The sequence below is a fragment of the Anser brachyrhynchus genome, assembly GCF_964034855.1.
Source record: "Anser brachyrhynchus genome assembly, chromosome: 7".
Classification (NCBI taxonomy): Eukaryota; Metazoa; Chordata; class Aves; order Anseriformes; family Anatidae; genus Anser; species Anser brachyrhynchus.
In genome coordinates this window covers 937158-960863 of record NC_137701.1, presented here as the reverse complement: position 1 = coordinate 960863, position 23706 = coordinate 937158, and the positions used below count along the sequence as shown (strand labels likewise).

The 23706-nt window shown below is 52.5% G+C and overlaps 2 long non-coding RNA genes across 6 annotated transcripts in view; both read right to left on the bottom strand.

The window, feature by feature from the left end:
• Positions 1-10: 10 nt before the first annotated feature.
• Positions 11-11676, bottom strand: LOC308198102. The gene is made up of 2 exons (XR_013953635.1): positions 7525-11676; positions 11-6156 (listed from the first exon to the last, which is right to left on the bottom strand). It is a non-coding gene; the product is annotated as an uncharacterized lncRNA (long non-coding RNA).
• A 13-nt stretch (positions 11677-11689) lies between these two features.
• Positions 11690-23706, bottom strand: part of LOC308198098 — a 176832-nt gene continuing 164815 nt past the window's right edge. For 3 of the 5 annotated variants that reach the window (XR_013953627.1, XR_013953628.1, XR_013953629.1), the window contains exon 4: positions 11690-13438. This is a non-coding gene — a long non-coding RNA (uncharacterized lncRNA). The remainder of the gene's footprint in view (positions 13439-23706) is intronic. The other 2 variants (XR_013953630.1, XR_013953631.1) reach the window with 1 other exon arrangement.

Below are 23706 nucleotides of genomic sequence, written 5' to 3'. Positions count from 1 at the left end.
CTTGTATGAATGGCTAAACGAGGTCTTAACTGTCTCTCACAGATAATCAGTGAAATTGATCTCCCCGTGCAAAAGCGGGGATGTGAACATAAGACGAGAAGACCCTGTGGAACTTAAAAATCAACGACCACCGCGAATCCTCAATCAACCCCACTGGGGCCACTACCATCGCAGAGCCTGGTCGATATTTTTCGGTTGGGGCGACCTTGGAGGAGAACAAATCCTCCAAAAACAAGACCATACCTCTTTACCTAGAGCTACCCCTCAAAGTGCTAACAGTGACCAGACCCAATATAATTGATTAATGGACCAAGCTACCCCAGGGATAACAGCGCAATCCCCCTCAAGAGCCCATATCGACAGGGGGGTTTACGACCTCGATGTTGGATCAGGACATCCTAATGGTGCAGCCGCTATTAAGGGTTCGTTTGTTCAACGATTAACAGTCCTACGTGATCTGAGTTCAGACCGGAGCAATCCAGGTCGGTTTCTATCTATGACACACTCTCCCCAGTACGAAAGGACCGGGAAAGTGGGGCCAATACCACAAGCACGCCCCCCCCCTCTAAGCAGTGAAACCAACTAAACCGTGAAGAGGGCCTTCCCCCACCACTTTCAATCCTAGAAAAGGACCAGCTAGAGTGGCAGAGCCCGGCAAGTGCAGAAGGCTTAAGCCCTTTCCCCAGAGGTTCAAATCCTCTCCCTAGCTTCACCCATGATTCAAATAACAACACTAAGCTGCCTCGTTATATCCCTCCTATACATCATCCCAATCCTGATTGCCGTAGCCTTCCTAACCCTAGTAGAACGGAAAATCCTAAGCTACATACAATCCCGCAAAGGCCCTAACGTTGTCGGGCCTTTTGGCCTACTTCAACCATTTGCGGACGGACTGAAACTATTTACCAAAGAGCCCATCCGACCCTCTACCTCTTCCCCACTTCTATTCATTCTGATACCAATACTAGCCCTTGTCCTAGCCCTCACCACTTGAGCACCACTACCACTCCCATTTCCCCTAGCAGATCTAAACCTCGGAGTTCTCTTCCTAATAGCCATGTCAAGCCTAGCCGTCTACTCAGTCCTATGATCAGGCTGAGCCTCGAACTCAAAATACGCACTAATCGGAGCCCTACGGGCAGTAGCACAGACCATTTCATACGAAGTGACACTGGCCATAATCCTGCTATCAATAATCATACTAAGCGGAAGCTACACACTCAGCTCCTTTGCCGTCGCACAGGAGCCTCTATACTTCATTTTCTCCTCATGACCCCTAGCAATAATATGATACGAATCCACCCTAGCAGAGACAAACCGAGCTCCTTTTGACCTCACAGAGGGTGAATCTGAGCTAGTCTCAGGGTTTAACGTTGAATACGCCGCAGGACCCTTCGCCTTATTCTTCCTAGCTGAATATGCGAACATTATGCTAATAAATACACTTACAGCCATCATATTCCTAAACCCAAGCGCCCTAGGGCCACCCACAGAACTATTCCCCGTCATCCTAGCCACAAAAGTCCTCCTACTATCTTCTGGTTTCTTATGGGTCCGAGCTTCATACCCACGATTCCGATATGACCAACTAATGCACCTACTATGAAAAAACTTCCTACCCCTCACACTAGCTCTGTGCCTCTGACACATCAGCATACCTATCTGCTATGCAGGCCTACCTCCTTACATAAGGAAATGTGCCTGAACTACAAAGGGTCACTATGATAAAGTGAACATAGAGGTATAACAGCCCTCTCATTTCCTGTTGACCTTAGAAAAGTAGGAATTGAACCCACACAAGAGAAATCAAAATTCTCCATACTTCCCTTATATTATTTTCTAGTAGAGTCAGCTAATCAAGCTATCGGGCCCATACCCCGAAAATGATGGTTTAACCCCCTCCTCTACTAATGAACCCTTACGCGACCCCAATCATAACCTTCAGCCTCATCTTGGGCACCACAATCACAATTTCCAGCAACCACTGAGTTCTGGCCTGGACAGGACTGGAGATCAACGCACTAGCCATCATTCCCCTAATTGCCAAATCCCACCACCCACGAGCAGTAGAAGCCGCAACGAAATACTTCCTAACCCAAGCAGCTGCTTCCGCCCTGGTCCTATTCTCTAGCATAACCAATGCCTGAGTCACTGGCCAATGAGACATCACACAAATAAACCACCCAACCTCCTGTCTACTACTGACAGCAGCAATCGCTATTAAACTGGGCCTAGTGCCATTTCACTTCTGATTCCCAGAAGTACTACAAGGATCGCCACTAATAACAGCCCTGCTACTCTCGACCCTCATAAAATTCCCCCCACTAACCCTGCTCCTACTAACATCCAAATCCCTCGACCCAGCTCTACTCACCGCCATGGCCCTAGCCTCAACAGCACTAGGAGGCTGAATAGGACTGAACCAAACACAAACACGCAAAATCCTAGCCTTCTCGTCCATCTCCCACTTAGGCTGAATCGCCATCATCCTAGTTTACAGCCCCAAATTGGCCTTACTTACCTTCTACCTATACTAGGATGGCCTCTAGCAGGATTTACTCACTGATTCCCACTACTCACTGGGTTTACCCTACACCAAACATGAGCAAAAGCCCACTTCGGGGTAATATTTACAGGAGTAAACCTAACGTTCTTCCCCCAGCACTTCCTAGGCCTAGCAGGAATACCCCGACGATACTCGGACTATCCCGACGCCTACACACTATGAAACACCATTTCCTCCATCGGCTCCCTAATCTCAATAGTAGCCGTAATCATACTAATATTCATCATCTGAGAAGCCTTTTCGGCCAAACGAAAAGTCCTACAACCAGAACTAACTACCACAAACGTTGAATGAATCCACGGCTGCCCTCCCCCATACCATACTTTCGAGGAACCGGCCTTCGTCCAAGTACAAGAAAGGAAGGAATCGAACCCTCACATGCTGGTTTCAAGCCAACTGCATTAACCGCTCATGCTTCTTTCTTATGAGACGTTAGTAAACCAATTACATAGCCTTGTCAAGACTAAATCACAGGTAAAAATCCTGTACATCTCATGTGGCCAACCACTCCCAACTAGGATTCCAAGACGCCTCATCACCCATCATAGAAGAACTCGTTGAATTCCACGACCACGCCCTAATCGTTGCCCTAGCTATCTGCAGCCTAGTTCTCTACCTTTTAGCCCACATACTAACAGAAAAACTCTCGTCCAATGCTGTAGACGCCCAAGAAGTAGAGCTGATCTGGACAATCCTACCTGCTATCGTCCTGGTACTCCTCGCCCTCCCATCCCTACAAATCCTCTACATAATGGACAAAATCGATGAACCAGACCTCACCCTAAAAGCCATCGACCACCAATGATACTGAAGCTACGAATACACAGACTTCAAAGACCTATCATTCGACTCCTACATAGTGCCCACCCCAGACTTACCCAACGGCCACTTCCGACTGCTAGAAGTTGACCACCGCGTAGTTATCCCAATAGAATCCCCCATCCGCGTGATCATTACTGCAGGAGACGTACTCCACTCCTGAGCAGTCCCAACGCTCGGAGTTAAAACAGACGCAATCCCAGGCCGACTAAACCAAACTTCATTCATTACCACCCGGCCTGGGATTTTTTACGGACAATGCTCAGAAATTTGCGGGGCTAATCACAGCTACATACCCATTGTAGTAGAATCAACCCCACTCCCACATTTCGAGGCCTGATCGTCCCTTCTATCATCATCCTAATCATTAAGAAGCTATGCAACAGCACTAGCCTTTTAAGCTAGCCAAAGAGGGACTTCCCCCTCCTTAATGATATGCCACAGCTTAACCCCGCACCATGATTTTCAATCATAATTATAACCTGATTAACCCTAGCACTCCTCATCCAACCAAAACTACTAGCCTTCACCACAACCAACCCCCCATCAAATAAGACCTCCCTCACTACCAAACCCACACCATGATCCTGACCATGAACCTAAGCTTCTTTGACCAATTTTCCAGCCCCAATCTATTCGGCATCCCCTTAATCCTACTATCCCTACTCTTCCCAGCCCTACTATTCCCGTCCCCAAACAACCGATGAATCAACAACCGCCTTTCTACTATCCAAACATGACTCCTTCACCTAATCACAAAACAACTAATAGTCCCACTCAACAAAAATGGCCACAAATGAGCCATAATATTTACATCCCTAATAATCATACTTCTTACAATCAACCTTCTAGGCCTCCTTCCATATACATTCACCCCAACCACCCAACTATCTATGAACATAGCCCTAGCCTTCCCACTATGGCTCGCCACACTACTAACAGGCCTACGAAACCAACCATCAGCCTCTTTAGCCCACCTATTACCCGAAGGTACCCCTACACCCCTAATCCCCGCACTAATCCTGATCGAAACAACCAGCCTACTAATCCGCCCCCTAGCCCTCGGAGTCCGCCTTACAGCCAACCTTACAGCAGGACACTTACTCATCCAACTCATCTCTACAGCCTCCATTGCATTAATACCCACCCTTCCTGCAGTATCCATCCTAACAATAATCATCCTACTACTCCTAACCATCCTAGAAGTAGCAGTAGCCATAATCCAGGCCTACGTCTTCGTGCTCCTTCTAAGCCTATACTTACAAGAAAACATCTAATGGCACACCAAGCACACTCATACCACATAGTTGACCCAAGCCCTTGACCAATCTTCGGGGCAGCCGCCGCCCTACTCACAACCTCAGGATTAATCATGTGATTCCACTACAACTCATCCATACTACTAACCCTAGGCCTCATCTCAATACTCCTAGTAATACTCCAATGATGACGAGACATTGTACGAGAAAGCACCTTCCAAGGCCATCACACTCCCACAGTCCAAAAAGGCCTACGATACGGCATAATCCTTTTCATCACATCCGAAGCATTCTTCTTCTTAGGGTTCTTCTGAGCGTTCTTCCACTCGAGCCTGGCCCCAACCCCAGAACTAGGAGGCCAATGACCCCCAACAGGAATTAAACCACTCAACCCGATAGAAGTCCCCCTACTAAACACAGCCATCCTACTAGCCTCAGGCGTTACCGTAACGTGAGCCCATCACAGCATCACAGAAGGAAACCGAAAACACGCCATCCACGCCCTAACCCTAACGATCCTCTTGGGATTCTACTTCACAGCCCTACAAGCAATAGAATACCACGAAGCCCCATTCTCAATCGCTGATAGCGTCTACGGATCTACCTTCTTCGTTGCCACTGGATTCCACGGACTCCACGTAATCATCGGATCCTCCTTCCTGACCGTCTGCCTCTTCCGACTGATCAAGTTCCACTTTACATCAGACCACCACTTCGGATTCGAGGCAGCAGCCTGATACTGACACTTCGTAGACGTCATCTGACTATTCCTCTACATAACCATCTACTGATGAGGATCTTGCTCTTCTAGTATATTAATTACAATTGACTTCCAATCTCTAGAATCTGGTATAAACCCAGAGGAGAGCAATGAACGCACTCATGTTCATATTCGCCCTATCATCAATCCTAAGCGCCGCCCTAACCGCATTAAACTTCTGACTCGCCCAAAGAAACCCCGACTCAGAGAAACTCTCACCGTACGAATGTGGATTCGACCCACTTGGATCTGCTCGATTACCATTCTCAGTCCGATTCTTCCTCAGTAGCCATCCTGTTCGTCCTATTCGACCTAGAAATCGCCCTCCTACTCCCCCTGCCATGACAATCAACCTTCTAGGCCTCCTTCCATATACATTCACCCCAACCACCCAACTATCTATGAACATAGCCCTAGCCTTCCCACTATGGCTCGCCACACTACTAACAGGCCTACGAAACCAACCATCAGCCTCTTTAGCCCACCTATTACCCGAAGGTACCCCTACACCCCTAATCCCCGCACTAATCCTGATCGAAACAACTAGCCTACTAATCCGCCCCCTAGCCCTCGGAGTCCGCCTTACAGCCAACCTTACAGCAGGACACTTACTCATCCAACTCATCTCTACAGCCTCCATTGCATTAATACCCACCCTTCCTGCAGTATCCATCCTAACAATAATCATCCTACTACTCCTAACCATCCTAGAAGTAGCAGTAGCCATAATCCAGGCCTACGTCTTCGTGCTCCTTCTAAGCCTATACTTACAAGAAAACATCTAATGGCACACCAAGCACACTCATACCACATAGTTGACCCAAGCCCTTGACCAATCTTCGGGGCAGCCGCCGCCCTACTCACAACCTCAGGATTAATCATGTGATTCCACTACAACTCATCCATACTACTAACCCTAGGCCTCATCTCAATACTCCTAGTAATACTCCAATGATGACGAGACATTGTACGAGAAAGCACCTTCCAAGGCCATCACACTCCCACAGTCCAAAAAGGCCTACGATACGGCATAATCCTTTTCATCACATCCGAAGCATTCTTCTTCTTAGGGTTCTTCTGAGCGTTCTTCCACTCGAGCCTGGCCCCAACCCCAGAACTAGGAGGCCAATGACCCCCAACAGGAATTAAACCACTCAACCCGATAGAAGTCCCCCTACTAAACACAGCCATCCTACTAGCCTCAGGCGTTACCGTAACGTGAGCCCATCACAGCATCACAGAAGGAAACCGAAAACACGCCATCCACGCCCTAACCCTAACGATCCTCTTGGGATTCTACTTCACAGCCCTACAAGCAATAGAATACCACGAAGCCCCATTCTCAATCGCTGATAGCGTCTACGGATCTACCTTCTTCGTTGCCACTGGATTCCACGGACTCCACGTAATCATCGGATCCTCCTTCCTGACCGTCTGCCTCTTCCGACTGATCAAGTTCCACTTTACATCAGACCACCACTTCGGATTCGAGGCAGCAGCCTGATACTGACACTTCGTAGACGTCATCTGACTATTCCTCTACATAACCATCTACTGATGAGGATCTTGCTCTTCTAGTATATTAATTACAATTGACTTCCAATCTCTAGAATCTGGTATAAACCCAGAGGAGAGCAATGAACGCACTCATGTTCATATTCGCCCTATCATCAATCCTAAGCGCCGCCCTAACCGCATTAAACTTCTGACTCGCCCAAAGAAACCCCGACTCAGAGAAACTCTCACCGTACGAATGTGGATTCGACCCACTTGGATCTGCTCGATTACCATTCTCAGTCCGATTCTTCCTCAGTAGCCATCCTGTTCGTCCTATTCGACCTAGAAATCGCCCTCCTACTCCCCCTGCCATGACAATCAACCTTCTAGGCCTCCTTCCATATACATTCACCCCAACCACCCAACTATCTATGAACATAGCCCTAGCCTTCCCACTATGGCTCGCCACACTACTAACAGGCCTACGAAACCAACCATCAGCCTCTTTAGCCCACCTATTACCCGAAGGTACCCCTACACCCCTAATCCCCGCACTAATCCTGATCGAAACAACTAGCCTACTAATCCGCCCCCTAGCCCTCGGAGTCCGCCTTACAGCCAACCTTACAGCAGGACACTTACTCATCCAACTCATCTCTACAGCCTCCATTGCATTAATACCCACCCTTCCTGCAGTATCCATCCTAACAATAATCATCCTACTACTCTTAACCATCCTAGAAGTAGCAGTAGCCATAATCCAGGCCTACGTCTTCGTGCTCCTTCTAAGCCTATACTTACAAGAAAACATCTAATGGCACACCAAGCACACTCATACCACATAGTTGACCCAAGCCCTTGACCAATCTTCGGGGCAGCCGCCGCCCTACTCACAACCTCAGGATTAATCATGTGATTCCACTACAACTCATCCATACTACTAACCCTAGGCCTCATCTCAATACTCCTAGTAATACTCCAATGATGACGAGACATTGTACGAGAAAGCACCTTCCAAGGCCATCACACTCCCACAGTCCAAAAAGGCCTACGATACGGCATAATCCTTTTCATCACATCCGAAGCATTCTTCTTCTTAGGGTTCTTCTGAGCGTTCTTCCACTCGAGCCTGGCCCCAACCCCAGAACTAGGAGGCCAATGACCCCCAACAGGAATTAAACCACTCAACCCGATAGAAGTCCCCCTACTAAACACAGCCATCCTACTAGCCTCAGGCGTTACCGTAACGTGAGCCCATCACAGCATCACAGAAGGAAACCGAAAACACGCCATCCACGCCCTAACCCTAACGATCCTCCTGGGATTCTACTTCACAGCCCTACAAGCAATAGAATACCACGAAGCCCCATTCTCAATCGCCGATAGCGTCTACGGATCTACCTTCTTCGTTGCCACTGGATTCCACGGACTCCACGTAATCATCGGATCCTCCTTCCTGACCGTCTGCCTCTTCCGACTGATCAAGTTCCACTTTACATCAGACCACCACTTCGGATTCGAGGCAGCAGCCTGATACTGACACTTCGTAGACGTCATCTGACTATTCCTCTACATAACCATCTACTGATGAGGATCTTGCTCTTCTAGTATATTAATTACAATTGACTTCCAATCTCTAGAATCTGGTATAAACCCAGAGGAGAGCAATGAACGCACTCATGTTCATATTCGCCCTATCATCAATCCTAAGCGCCGCCCTAACCGCATTAAACTTCTGACTCGCCCAAATAAACCCCGACTCAGAGAAACTCTCACCGTACGAATGTGGATTCGACCCACTTGGATCTGCTCGATTACCATTCTCAGTCCGATTCTTCCTCAGTAGCCATCCTGTTCGTCCTATTCGACCTAGAAATCGCCCTCCTACTCCCCCTGCCATGAGCCGTCCAACTCCAATCCCCCCTAATGACCCTCACCTGAACTGTAGCGATCCTCCTTCTCCTAACACTCGGACTGGCCTACGAGTGAATTCAAGGGGGCCTAGAATGAGCAGAATAACAGAAAGTTAGTCTAACCAAAAAGATAGCTGGTTTCGACCCAGCAGATTACAGCCAACCCTGTAACTTTTTTATGTCGCCCCTACATTTAAGCTTCTACTCAGCCTTCATTTTCAGCGGACTAGGACTAGCCTTCCACCGAACCCACCTAGTATCCGCCCTACTATGCCTTGAAAGCATAATATTATCGATATTCGTAGGCCTATCAATATGATCCATCGAAAACCAAGTCTCCTCATTCACCATGGTACCAATTCTCATGCTAACCTTCTCAGCGTGTGAGGCGGGCACAGGCCTGGCCATCCTAGTAGCCTCCACCCGCACACATGGCTCCGACCATCTACACAACCTAAACCTCCTGCAATGCTAAAAATCATCCTACCCACAATCATACTTCTTCCAACAGCCCTGCTGTCTCCACCAAAATTTCTATGGACTAACACCACCTTATACAGCCTCCTAATCGCTGCCCTAAGCCTACAGTGATTAATCCCAACCTACTACCCCTACAAATTTTTATCCAACTGAACAGGAATTGACCAAATCTCATCCCCCCTCCTAGTACTATCCTGCTGACTACTCCCACTCATAATCATAGCAAGCCAAAACCACCTGCAACAAGAACCCCTACAACGCAAACGAATCTTTATCTCAACCTTAGTCGCAGTCCAGCCATTCATCCTACTAGCCTTTTCCACCACAGAACTAGCACTATTTTACATCTCATTTGAAGCAACCCTCATTCCCACCCTAATCTTAATCACCCGATGGGGGAACCAACCAGAACGCCTAAGCGCTGGCATCTACCTGCTATTCTACACGCTAGTAAGCTCTCTACCCCTGCTAATCACAATCATACACCTATACGTGAAAATTGGCACCCTGCACCTGCCAACCCTACAACTAACCCACCCAACCCTATCCACCTCATGGACAGGAATACTATCAGGTCTAGCACTGCTCATAGCATTCATAGTAAAAGCCCCACTATACGGCCTACACCTCTGACTGCCAAAAGCCCACGTAGAAGCACCCATCGCAGGCTCAATACTCCTCGCCGCCCTACTACTAAAGCTAGGAGGATACGGAATTATACGAGTCACTCTATTTATGGGCCCACTGTCCAACCTCCTGCACTACCCCTTCCTAACCCTGGCCCTATGAGGCGCCCTAATGACTAGCTCAATCTGCCTACGACAGACAGACCTAAAATCACTAATCGCTTATTCATCCGTTAGCCACATAGGCCTAGTTATCGCCGCAGGAATAATCCAAACCCACTGATCATTCTCAGGGGCAATGATCCTAATAATTTCCCATGGACTAACTTCCTCCATACTATTCTGCCTAGCCAACACAAACTATGAACGTACGCACAGCCGAATTCTACTACTCACACGAGGCCTACAACCTCTCCTACCACTCATAGCTACCTGATGATTGCTGGCCAATCTAACAAACATAGCCTTACCCCCAACAACAAACCTCATAGCAGAGCTAACCATTATAATCACCTTATTCAACTGATCTGCCTTCACGATCATCCTAACAGGAATCGCAACCCTACTAACCGCCTCCTACACCTTATTCATACTACTAATGACCCAACGAGGCTCAATCCCCTCCCACATCACATCTATGCAAAACTCAACCACGCGAGAACACCTGCTCATAACACTCCACATTATCCCAATATTCCTCCTAATCCTCAAACCCGAACTGATCTCCGGAATCCCCTCATGCAAGTATAGTTTAAACCAAACATTAGACTGTGATTCTAAGAATAGAAGTTCAAACCTTCTTACCTGCCGAGGGGAGGGTTTAACCAACAAGAGCTGCTAACTCTTACATCTGAGCCTAAAACCTCAGCCCCCTTACTTTTAAAGGATAACAGCAATCCACTGGTCTTAGGAACCACCCATCTTGGTGCAAATCCAAGTAAAAGTAGTGAACCCCACACTACTAATCAACTCCCTCACACTACTCACGCTGACAATCCTCCTAACCCCAATCATCCTGCCATTTCTATTTAAAAACTTTAAAAACACCCCACAAGCCACCACCCGCGCTGTTAAAACCGCATTCCTAATTAGCCTAGCCCCTACAACCGCATTCATCTACTCGGGAGTAGAATCTGTCACCTGCCACTGGGAGTGAAAATTCATTATAAACTTTAAAATCCCCCTGAGCCTAAAAATAGACCAATACTCAATAACATTTCTTCCAATCGCCCTATTTGTAACATGATCAATCCTACAATTCGCCATATGATACATGGCCTCAGAGCCATACGTAACAAAATTTTTCACCTACCTACTGACATTCCTAGTCGCCATACTCCTCCTAACAACCGCAAACAACATATTCCTCCTATTCGTAGGCTGGGAAGGAGTACGAATCATGTCCTTCCTTCTCATCGGCTGATGACAAGGCCGAGCAGATGCCAACACCGCCGCCCTACAAGCCGTAATCTACAACCGAATCGGAGACATCGGACTGATCCTGAGCATAGCATGACTAGCTTCAACATTCAACACCTGAGAGATCCAACAAGCCGTACACCCCCACCAAACCCCAATCCTCCCCCTCATAGGATTAATCCTCGCAGCCGCAGGAAAATCCGCCCAATTTGGACTCCACCCATGACTGCCCGCAGCAATAGAAGGCCCCACCCCAGTATCAGCCCTACTGCACTCCAGTACCATAGTAGTAGCCGGAATCTTCCTGCTCATCCGCATGCACCCCCTGCTAGCCACCAACCAGACAGCCCTAACCGCCTGCCTATGCCTAGGTGCTCTATCAACCCTATTCGCTGCCACATGCGCCCTAACCCAAAATGACATCAAAAAAATCATTGCTTTCTCAACATCCAGCCAACTAGGACTAATAATAGTCACTATCGGACTAAACCTCCCACAACTAGCCTTCCTACACATCTCAACCCATGCCTTCTTTAAAGCCATACTATTCCTATGCTCAGGGTCTATCATCCACAACCTAAACGGAGAACAAGATATCCGAAAGATAGGAGGCCTACAGAAAATACTCCCAGTCACTACTTCCTGCCTAACCATCGGAAACCTGGCGCTGATAGGAACCCCATTCCTAGCCGGATTCTACTCAAAAGACCTCATCATCGAAAGCTTAAACACATCATACCTAAATACTTGAGCCCTACTCCTAACCCTTATAGCCACAGCATTCACCGCAACCTACAGCATCCGCATAACCATCCTAGTCCAAGCTGGACAAACCCGAATCCCCCCAATAGTATCAATAAACGAAAACAACCCACTAATCACCGCCCCCCTAACCCGACTCGCCCTAGGCAGCATTACAGCAGGAATAATCATTACCTCTTTCATCACACCAACCAAAACCCCCCCAATAACCATACCCCTTATCACCAAAACCGCTGCCATCCTCATAACAATCCTAGGAATCATCCTAGCCCTAGAACTATCGAACATAACACACACCCTCACTCACCCCAAACCAAACCCCCTCATAAACTTCTCCTCTGCATTAGGGTACTTCAACCCCCTAGTACACCGATTCTTCTCCAAAAACCTACTAGAAAAGGGACAAAACATTGCCCTACACTTGATCGACCTCTCCTGACTCAAAAAAATAGGGCCAGAGGGCCTTGCTGAACTACAAGTAGCCGCAAGCAAAGCCGCAACCTCAATACACACAGGGCTAATTAAGGCCTACCTAGGATCCTTCGCCCTCTCCATCCTGGTAATAATCCTAATAACACACAGACTCACTAATGGCCCCTAACATCCGCAAATCCCATCCCCTACTAAAAATAATCAACAACTCCCTAATCGACCTACCCGCCCCCTCCAACATCTCTGCCTGATGAAACTTCGGCTCCCTTCTAGCCATCTGCTTAGCCACACAAATCCTAACAGGCCTGCTACTAGCCATACACTACACCGCAGACACTTCACTCGCCTTCTCCTCAGTAGCTCACACATGCCGAGACGTCCAGTACGGATGGCTCATCCGCAACCTCCACGCCAACGGTGCTTCGCTCTTCTTTATCTGCATCTACTTACACATCGGACGAGGCCTCTACTACGGCTCCTACCTATACAAAGAAACCTGAAACACAGGAGTAATCCTCCTACTCACCCTAATAGCAACTGCCTTCGTAGGGTATGTCCTACCATGAGGACAAATGTCATTCTGAGGGGCCACCGTAATCACCAACCTATTCTCAGCCATCCCGTACATTGGGCAAACTCTAGTAGAATGAGCCTGAGGAGGATTCTCAGTAGACAATCCAACCTTAACCCGATTCTTCGCCATCCACTTCCTACTGCCCTTCCTAATTGCAGGAATCACCCTAGTCCACCTAACCTTCCTACACGAATCAGGCTCAAATAACCCACTAGGAATCGTATCAGACTGCGACAAAATCCCATTCCACCCATACTTCTCCATTAAAGACAGCTTAGGGCTTACCCTAATAATCACCCCTCTAATAGCACTAGCCCTATTTTCACCGAACCTCCTGGTTCTTGGAATCCTAGTTGGGAGTGGTTGGCCACATGAGATGTACAGGATTTTTACCTGTGATTTAGTCTTGACAAGGCTATGTAATTGGTTTACTAACGTCTCATAAGAAAGAAGCATGAGCGGTTAATGCAGTTGGCTTGAAACCCATCCCCAGTGGTGCAAGTGCACTCTCTGAACTCACTGAAGTGCATCCCCAGTGGTGCCAGTGCACTCTCTGCACTCACTGCACTGCATCCCCAGTGGTGCCAGTGCAATCTCTGGACTCACTGCAGTGCATCCCCAGTGGTGCCAGTGCACTCTCTGGACTCACTGCACTGCTTCCCCAGTGGTGCCAGTGCACTCTCTGGACTCACTGCACTGCATCCCCAGTGGTGCCAGTGCACTCTCTGGACTCACTGCACTGCATCCCCAGTGGTGCCAGTGCGCTCTCTGGAGTCACAGCACTGCATCCCCAGTGGTGCCAGTGCAATCTCTGGACTCACTGCACTGCATCCCCAGTGGTGCCAGTGCACTCTCTGGACTCACTGAAGTGCATCCCCATTGGTGCCATTGCACTCTCTGCACTCACTGCACTGCATCCCCAGTGGTGCCAGTGCACTCACTGGACTGACTGCACTGCATCCCCAGTGGTGCCAGTGCGCTCTCCGGAGTCACAGCACTGCATCCCCAGTGGTGCCAGTGCACTCACTGGACACACTGTACTGCATCACAGGTGGTGCCAGTGCACTCTCTGCACTCACTGCACAGCATCCCCAGTGGTGCCAGTGCATTCACTGGACTCACTGGACTGCATCACCAGTGGTGCCAGTGCACTCTCTGGACTCACTGCACTGCATCCCCAGTGGTGCCAGTGCACTCTCTGCACTCACTGCACTGCATCCCCAGTGGTGCCAGTGCACTCTCTGGACTCACTGCACTGCATCCCCAGTGGTGCCAGTGCACTCTCTGGACTCACTGCACTGCATCCCCACTGCTGCCAGTGCACTCTCTGGACTCACTGCACTGCATCCCCAGTGGTGCCAGTGCACTCTCTGGACTCACTGCATTGCATCCCCAGTGGTGCCAGTGCACTCTCTCGAGTCACTGCACTACATCCCCAGTAGTGCCAGTGCACTCACTGGACTCACTGTACTGCATCATCGGTGGTGCCAGTGCACTCTCTGGACTCACTTCACTGCATCACCAGTGGTGCCAGTGCACTCTCTGGACTCACTGCACTGCAGGCCCAGTGGTACCAGTGCACTCACTGGACTCACTGTACTGCATCACCAGTGGTGCCAGTGCACTCTCTGGACTCACTGCACTGCATCCCCAGTGGTTCCAGTGCATTCACTGGACTCACTGTACTGCATATCCAGTGGTGCCAGTGCACTCTCTGGACTCACTGCACTGCATCACCAGTGGTGCCAGTGAGCTCTCTGGACTCACTGTTCTGCATCCCCAGTGGTGCCAGTGTACTCACAGGATTCACTGCACTGCATCCCCAGTGGTGCTAGTGCACTCTCTGGACTCACTGAAGTGCATTCTCAGTGGTGCCAGTGCACTCTCTGGGCTCACTGAAGTGCATCCCCAGTTGTGCCAGTACACTCACTTGCCTCACTGCACTGCATCCCCAGTGGTGCCAGTGCACTCTCTGGACTCACTGCACTGCATCCCCAGTGGTGCCAGTGCACTCTCTGGACTCACTGTAGTGCATCCCCAGTGGTGCCAGTGCACTCTCTGGACTCACTGCACTGCATCCCCAGTGGTGCCAGTGAAGTCTTTGGACTCACTGCACTGCATCCCCAGTGGTGCCAGTGCACTCTGTGGAGTCACTCAAGTGCATCCCCAGTGGTGCCAGTGCACTCTCTGGACTCACTGCACTGCATGTCCAGAGGTGCCAGTGCACTCTCTGGACTCACTGTACTGCATCCCCACTGGTGCCAGTGCACTATGTGGACTCACTGTACTGCATCCCCACTGGTGACAGTGCACTCTCTGGACTAACTGCAGTGCATCCCCAGTGGTGCCAGTGCACTCTCTGGACTCACTGCAGTGCATTCCCAGTGGTGCCAGTGCACTCTCTGGTCTCAATGCACTGCATCCCCAGTGGTGCCAGTGCAGTCTCTGGACTCACTGCACTGCATCCCCAGTGGTGCCAGTGCACTGTCTGGACTCACTGCAGTGCATCCCCAGTGGTTTCAGTGCACTCTCTGGACTCACTGTACTGCACCCCCAGTGGTGCCAGTGCACTCACTGGAGTAACTGCACTGCATCCCCAGTGGTGCCAGTGCGCTCTCTGGAGTCACAGCACTGCATCCCCAGTGGTGCCAGTGCACTCACTGGACTCACTGCACTGCATCACAGGTGGTGCCAGTGCACTCTCTGGACTCACTGCAGTGAATCCCCGGTGGTGCCAGTGTACTCTCTGCAGTCACTGCACTGCATCCCCAGTGGTGCCAGTGCACTCACTGGACTCACTGGACTGCATCCCCAGTGGTGCCAGTGCACTCTCTGGACTCACTGCACTGCATCCCCAGTGGTGCCAGTGTACTCTCTGGACTCACTGCAGTGCATCCCCAGTGGTGCCAGAGCACTCTCTGGACTCACTGCACTGCATCCCCAGTGGTGCCAGTGCACTCTCTGGACTCACTGCACTGCATCCCCAGTGGTGTCAGTGCACTCTCTGGACTCACTGAAGTGCATCCCCAGTTGTGCCAGTGCACTCTCTGGACTCAATGCACTGCATCCCCAGTGGTGCCAGTGCACTCTCTGGACTCAGTGCACTGCATCCCCAGTGGTGCCAGTGCAATCTCTGGACTCACTGTAGTGCATCCCCAGTGGTGCCAGTGCACTCTCTGGACTCACTGCAGTGCATCCCCAGTGGTGCCAGTGCACTCTCTGGACTCACTGCACTGCATCACCAGTGGTGCCAGTGCACTCTCTGGACTCACTGCAGTGCATCACCAGTGGTGCCAGTGCACTCTCTGGACTCACTGCACTGCATCCCCAGTGGTGCCAGTGCACTCTGTGGACTCACTGCACCGCATCCCCAGTGGTGTCAGTACACTCTCTGGACTCACTGAAGTGCATCCCCAGTGGTGCCAGTGCACTCTCTGGACTCACTAAACTGCATCACCAGTGGTGCCAGTGCACTCTCTGGACTCACTGCACTGCATCCCCAGTGGTGCCAGTGCAATCTCTGGACTCACTGTAGTGCATCCCCAGTGGTGCCAGTGCACTCTCTGGACTCACTGCAGTGCATCCCCAGTGGTGCCAGTGCACTCTCTGGACTCACTGCAGTGCATCCCCAGTGGTGCCAGTGCACTCTCTGGACTCACTGCACTGCATCCCCAGTGGTGCCAGTGCACTCTCTGCACTCACTGCACTGCATTCCCAGTGGTGCCAGTGAAGTCTCTGGACTCACTGCACTGCATCCCCAGTGGTGCCAGTGCACTCTCTGGACTCACTGCACTGCATCCCCACTGCTGCCAGTGTACTCTCTGGACTCACTGCACTGCATCCCCAGTGGTGCCAGTGCACTCTCTGGACTCACTGCATTGCATCCCCAGTGGTGCCAGTGCACTCTCTCGAGTCACTGCACTACATCCCCAGTAGTGCCAGTGCACTCACTGGACTCACTGTACTGCATCATCGGTGGTGCCAGTGCACTCTCTGGACTCACTTCACTGCATCCGCAGTGGTGCCAGTGCACTCTCTGGACTCACTGCACTGCAGGCCCAGTGGTACCAGTGCATTCACTGGACTCACTGTACTGCATCTCCAGTGGTGCCAGTGCACTCTCTGGACTCACTGCACTGCATCCCCAGTGGTGCCAGTGAGCTCTCTGGACTCACTGCTCTGCATCCCCAGTGGTGCCAGTGTACTCACAGGATTCACTGCACTGCATCCCCGGTGGTGCTAGTGCACTCTCTGGACTCACTGCAGTGCAACCCCAGTGGTGCCAGTGCACTCTCTGGGCTCACTGAAGTGCATCCCCAGTTGTGCCAGTACACTCACTGGACTCACTGCACTGCATCCCCAGTGGTGCCAGTGCACTCTCTGGACTCACTGCACTGCATCCCCAGTGGTGCCAGTGCACTCTCTGGACTCACTGTAGTGCATCGCCAGTGGTGCCAGTGCACTCTCTGGACTCACTGCAGTGCATCCCCAGTGGTGCCAGTGCACTCTCTGCACTCACTTCACTGCATCCCCAGTGGTGCCAGTGCACTCTCTGGACTCACTGCACTGCATCCCCAGTGGTGCCAGTGAAGTCTTTGGACTCACTGCACTGCATCCCCAGTGTTGCCAGTGCACTCTGTGGAGTCACTCAAGTGCATCCCCAGTGGTGCCAGTGCACTCTCTGGACTCACTGCACTGCATGTCCAGTGGTGCCAGTGCACTCTCTGGACTCACTGTACTGCATCCCCACTGGTGCCAGTGCACTATGTGGACTCACTGTACTGCATCCCCACTGGTGACAGTGCACTCTCTGGACTAACTGCAGTGCATCCCCAGTGGTGCCAGTGCACTCTCTGGACTCACTGCAGTGCATTCCCAGTGGTGCCAGTGCACTCTCTGGTCTCACTGCACTGCATCCCCAGTGGTGCCAGTGCAGTCTCTGGACTCACTGCACTGCATCCCCAGTGGTGCCAGTGCACTGTCTGGACTCACTGCAGTGCATCCCCAGTGGTTTCAGTGCACTCTCTGGACTCACTGTACTGCACCCCCAGTGGTGCCAGTGCACTCACTGGACTGACTGCACTGCATCCCCAGTGGTGCCAGTGCGCTCTCTGGAGTCACAGCACTGCATCCCCAGTGGTGCCAGTGCACTCACTGGACTCACTGCACTGCATCACAGGTGGTGCCAGTGCACTCTCTGGACTCACTGCAGTGAATCCCCGGTGGTGCCAGTGTACTCTCTGCAGTCACTGCACTGCATCCCCAGTGGTGCCAGTGCACTCACTGGACTCACTGGACTGCATCCCCAGTGGTGCCAGTGTACTCTCTGGACTCACTGCAGTACATCCCCAGTGGTGCCAGAGCACTCTCTGGACTCACTGCACTGCATCCCCAGTGGTGCCAGTGCACTCTCTGGACTCACTGCACTGCATCCCCAGTGGTGTCAGTGCACTCTCTGGACTCACTGCACTGCATCCCCAGTTGTGCCAGTGCACTCTCTGGACTCAATGCACTGCATCCCCAGTGGTGCCAGTGCACTCTCTGGACTCAGTGCACTGCATCCCCAGTGGTGCCAGTGCACTCTCTGGACTCACTGTAGTGCATCCCCAGTGGTGCCAGTGCACTCTCTGGACTCACTGCAGTGCATCCCCAGTGGTGCCAGTGCACTCTCTGCACTCACTTCACTGCATCCCCAGTGGTGCCAGTGCACTCTCTGGACTCACTGCACTGCATCCCCAGTGGTGCCAGTGAAGTCTTTGGACTCACTGCACTGCATCCCCAGTGTTGCCAGTGCACTCTGTGGAGTCACTCAAGTGCATCCCCAGTGGTGCCAGTGCACTCTCTGGACTCACTGAAGTGCATTCTCAGTGGTTCCAGTGCACTCTGTGGACTCACTGCAGTGCATCCCCAGTGGTGCCAGTGCGCTCTCTGGACTCACTGCAGTGCATCCCCAGTGGTGCCAGTGCACTCTCTGGACTCACTGCACTGCATCCCCAGTGCTGCCAGTGCACTCTCTGGACTGACTGCACTGCATCCCCAGTGGTGCCAGTGCACTCTCTGGACTCACTGCAGTGCATCCCCAGTGGTGCCAGTGCACTCTCTGGACTCACTGCACTGCATCCCCAGTGGTGCCACTGCACTCTCTGGACTCACTGCAGTGCATCCCCAGTGGTGCCAGTGCACTCTCTGGACTCACCGGGGTGCATACCCAGTGGTGCCAGTGCACTCTCTGGACTCACAGCAGTGCATCCCCAGTGGTGCCAGTGCACTCTCTGGACTCACTGCACTGCATCCCCAGTGGTGCCAATGCACTCTCTGGACTCACTGCACTGCATCCCCAGTGGTGCCAGTGCACTCTCTGGACTCACTGCACTGCATCCCAAGTGGTGCCAGTGCACTCTCTGGACTCACTGCACTGCATCCCCAGTGGTGCCAGTGCACTCTCTCGAGTCACTGCACTACATCCCCAGTGGTGCCAGTGCGCTCACTGGACTCACTGTACTGCATCATCAGTGGTGCCAGTGCACTCTCTGGAGTGACTACAGTGCATCCCCAGTGGTGCCAGTGCACTCTCTGGACTCACTGCACTGCATCCCCAGTGGTGCCAATGCACTCTCTGGACTCACTGCACTGCATCCCCAGTGGTGCCAGTGCACTCACTGGACTCACTGCACTGCATCCCAAGTGGTACCAGTGCACTCTCTGGACTCACTGCACTGCATCCCCAGTGGTGCCAGTGCACTCTCTCGAGTCACTGCACTACATCCTCAGTGGTGCCAGTGCACTCACTGGACTCACTGTACTGCATTCCCAGTGGTGCTAGTGCACTCTCTGGACTCACTGCAGTGCATCCCCAGTGGTGCCAGTGCACTCTTTGGACTCACTGAAGTGCATTCTCAGTGGTGCCAGTGCACTCTCTGGACTCACTGCACTGCATCCCCAGTGGTGCCAGTACACTCACTGGACTCACTGCACTGCATCCCCAGTGGTGCCAGTGCACTCTCTGGACTCACTGCACTGCATCCCCAGTGGTGCCAGTGCACTCTCTGGACTCACTGAAGTGCATCCCCAGTGCAGCCTGTGCACTCTCTGGACTCACTGCACTGCATCCCCATTGGTGTCACTGCACTCTCTGGACTCACTGCACTGCATCCCCAGTGGTGCCAGTGCACTCTCTGGACTCACTGCACTGCATCCCCAGTGGTGCCAGTGCACTCTCTGCACTCACTGCACTGCATACGCAGTGGTGCCAGTGCACTCACTGGACTCACTGCAGTGCATTCCCTCTGGTGCCAGTGCACTCTCTGGACTCACTGCAGTGCATCCCCAGTGGTGCCAGTGCACTCTCTGGACTCACTGCACTGCATCCCCAGTGGTGCCAGTGCACTCTCTGGACTCACTGCACTGCATCACCTGTGGTGCCAGTGCACTCTCTGGACTCACTGAAGTGCATCCCCAGTGGTGCCAGTGCAATCTCTGGACTCACTGCACTGCATTCCCAGTCGTGCCAGTGCACTCTCTGGACTCACTGCACTGCATCCCCAGTGGTGCCAGTGCACTCTCTGGACTCACTTCAGTGCATCCCCAGTGGTGCCAGTGCACTCTCTGGACTCACTGCACTGCAGCCCCAGTGGTGCCAGTGCACTCTCTGGACTCACTGCACTGCATCCCCAGTATTGCCAGTGCACTCTCTGGACTCACTGCACTGCATCCCCAGTGCTGCAAGTGCACTCTCTGGACTCACTGCAGTGCATCCCCAGTGGTGCCACTGCACTCTCTGGACTCACTGAAGTGCATCCCTAGTGGTGCCAGTGCACTCTCTGGACTCACTGCACTGCATCCCCAGTGGTGCCAGAGCACTCTCTGGACTCACCGCACTGCATCCCCAGTGGTGCCAGTGCACTCTCTGGACTCACTGCACTGCATCCCCAGTGGTGCCAGTGCACTCTCTGGACTCACTGTACTGCATCCCCAGTGGAGCGCGTGCACTCTCTGGACTCACTGAAGTGCATCCCCAGTGGTGCCAGTGCACTCTCTGGACTCACTGCACTGCATCCCCAGTGGTGCTAGTGCACTCTGTGGACTCACTGCAGTGCATCCCCAGTGGTGCCAGTGCACTCTCTGGACTCACTGAAGGGCATTCTCAGTGGTGCCAGTGCACTCTCTGGACTCACTGCAGTGTTTCCCCAGTGGTGCCAGTACACTCACTGGACTGACTGCACTGCATCCCCAGTGGTGCCAGTGCACTCTCTGGACTCACCGCACCGCATCCCCAGTGGTGCCAGTGCACTCTCTGGAGTAACTGCACTGCATCACCATTGGTGCCAGTGCACTCTCTGGACTCACTGCACTGCATCCCCAGTGGTGCCAGTGCACTCTCTGGACTCACTGCACTGCATCCCCAGTGGTGCCAGAGCACTCTCTGGACTCACTGCACTGCATCCCCAGTGGTGCCAGTGCACTCTCTGGACTCACTGATGTGCATCCCCAGTGGTGCCTGTGCACTCTCTGGAGTAACTGCAGTGCATCCCCAGCGGTGCCAGTGCACTCTCTGGACTCCCGGCACCGCATCCCCAGTGGTGCCAGTGCACTCTCTGGGCTCACTGCAGTGCATCCCCAGTGGTGCCAGTGCACTCTCTTGACTCACTGCACTGCATCCCCAGTGGTGCCAGTGCACTCACTGGATTCACTGCACTGCATCACCAGTGGTGCTATTGCACTCTCTGGACTCACTGCAGTGCATCCCCAGTGGTACCAGTGCACTCTCTGGACTCACTGAAGTGCATTCTCAGTGGTGCCAGTGCACTCTGTGGACTCACTGCAGTGCATCCCCAGTGGTGCCAGTGCGCTCTCTGGACTCACTGCAGTGCATCTCCAGTGGTGCCAGTGCACTCTCAGGACTCACTGCACTGCATCCCCAGTGCTGCCAGTGCACTCTCTGGACTCACTGCAGTGCATCCCCAGTGGTGCCAGTGCACTCACTGGACTCACTGCACTGCATCCCCAGTGGTGCCAGTGCACTCTCTGGACTCACTGCAGTGCATCCCCAGTGTTGCCAGTGCACTCTCTGGACTCACTGCACTGCATCCCCAGTGGTACCAGTGCACTCTGTGGACTCACTGCAGTGCATCCCCAGTGGTGCCAGTGCACTCTCTGGACTCACTGCACTGCATCCCGAGTGGTGCCAATGCACTCTCTGGACTCACTGCACTGCTTCCCCAGTGGTGCCAGTACACTCTCTGGACTCACCGCACCGCATACCCAGTGGTACCAGTGCAATCTCTGGAGTAACTGCAGTGCATCACCAGTGGTGCCAGTGCACTCTCTGGACTCACTGCACTGCATCCCCAGTGGTGCCAGTGCACTCTCTGGACTCACTGCACTGCATCCCCAGTGGTGCCAGAGCACTCTCTGGACTCACTGCAGTGCATCCCCAGTGGTGCCAGTGCACTCTCTGGACTCACTGCACTGCATCCCCAGTGGTGCCAGTGCACTCTCTGGACTCACTGCACTGCATCCCCAGTGGTGCCAGTGCACTCTCTGGACTCCCGGCACAGCATCCCCAGTGGTGCCAGTGCACTCTCTGGGCTCACTGCACTGCATCCCCAGTGGTGCCAGTGCACTCTCTTGACTCACTGCACTGCATCCCCAGTGGTGCCAGTGCACTCTCTGGACTCACTAAACTGCATCCCCAGTGGTGCCAGTGCACTCTCTGGACTCACTGCACTGCATCCCCAGTGGTGCCAGTGCACTCTCTGGACTCACTGCACTTCATCCCCAGTGGTACCAGTGCACTCTGTGGACTCACTGCAGTGCATCCCCAGTGGTGCCAGTGCAGTCTCTGGACTCACTGCACTGCATCCCCAGTGGTGCCAATGCACTCTCTGGACTCACTGCACTGCATCCCCAGTGGTGCCAGTGCACTCTCTGGACTCACTGCACTGCATCCCAAGTGGTGCCAGTGCACTATCTGGAGTCACTGCACTGCATCCCCAGTGGTGCCAGTGCACTCTCTCGAGTCACTGCACTACATCCCCAGTGGTGCCAGTGCACTCACTGGACTCACTGTACTGCATCATCAGTGGTGCCAGTGCACTCTCTGGACTCACTGCAGTGCATCCCCAGTGGTGCCAGTGCACTCTCTGGACTCACTGCACTGCATCCCCAGTGGTGCCAGTGCACTCACTGGACTCACTATACTGCATCCCCAGTGGTGCCAGTGCACTCTCTGGACTCACTGCACTGCATCTCCAGTGGTGCCAGTGCACTCTCTGGGCTCACTGCAGTGCATCCCCAGTGGTGCCAGTGCACTCTCTGGACTCACTGCAGTGTATCCCCAGTGGTGCCAGTGCACTCTTTGGACTCACTGAAGTGCATTCTCAGTGGTGCCAGTGCACTGTCTGGACTCACTGCACTGCATCCCCAGTGGTGCCAGTGCACTCTCTGGACTCACTGCAGTGCATTCTCAGTGGTGCCAGTGCACTCTCTGGACTCACTGCAGTGCATCCCCAGTGGTGCCAGTACACTCTCTGGACTCACTGCACTGCATCCCCAGTGGTGCTAGTGCACTCTGTGGACTCACTGCAGTGCATCCCCAGT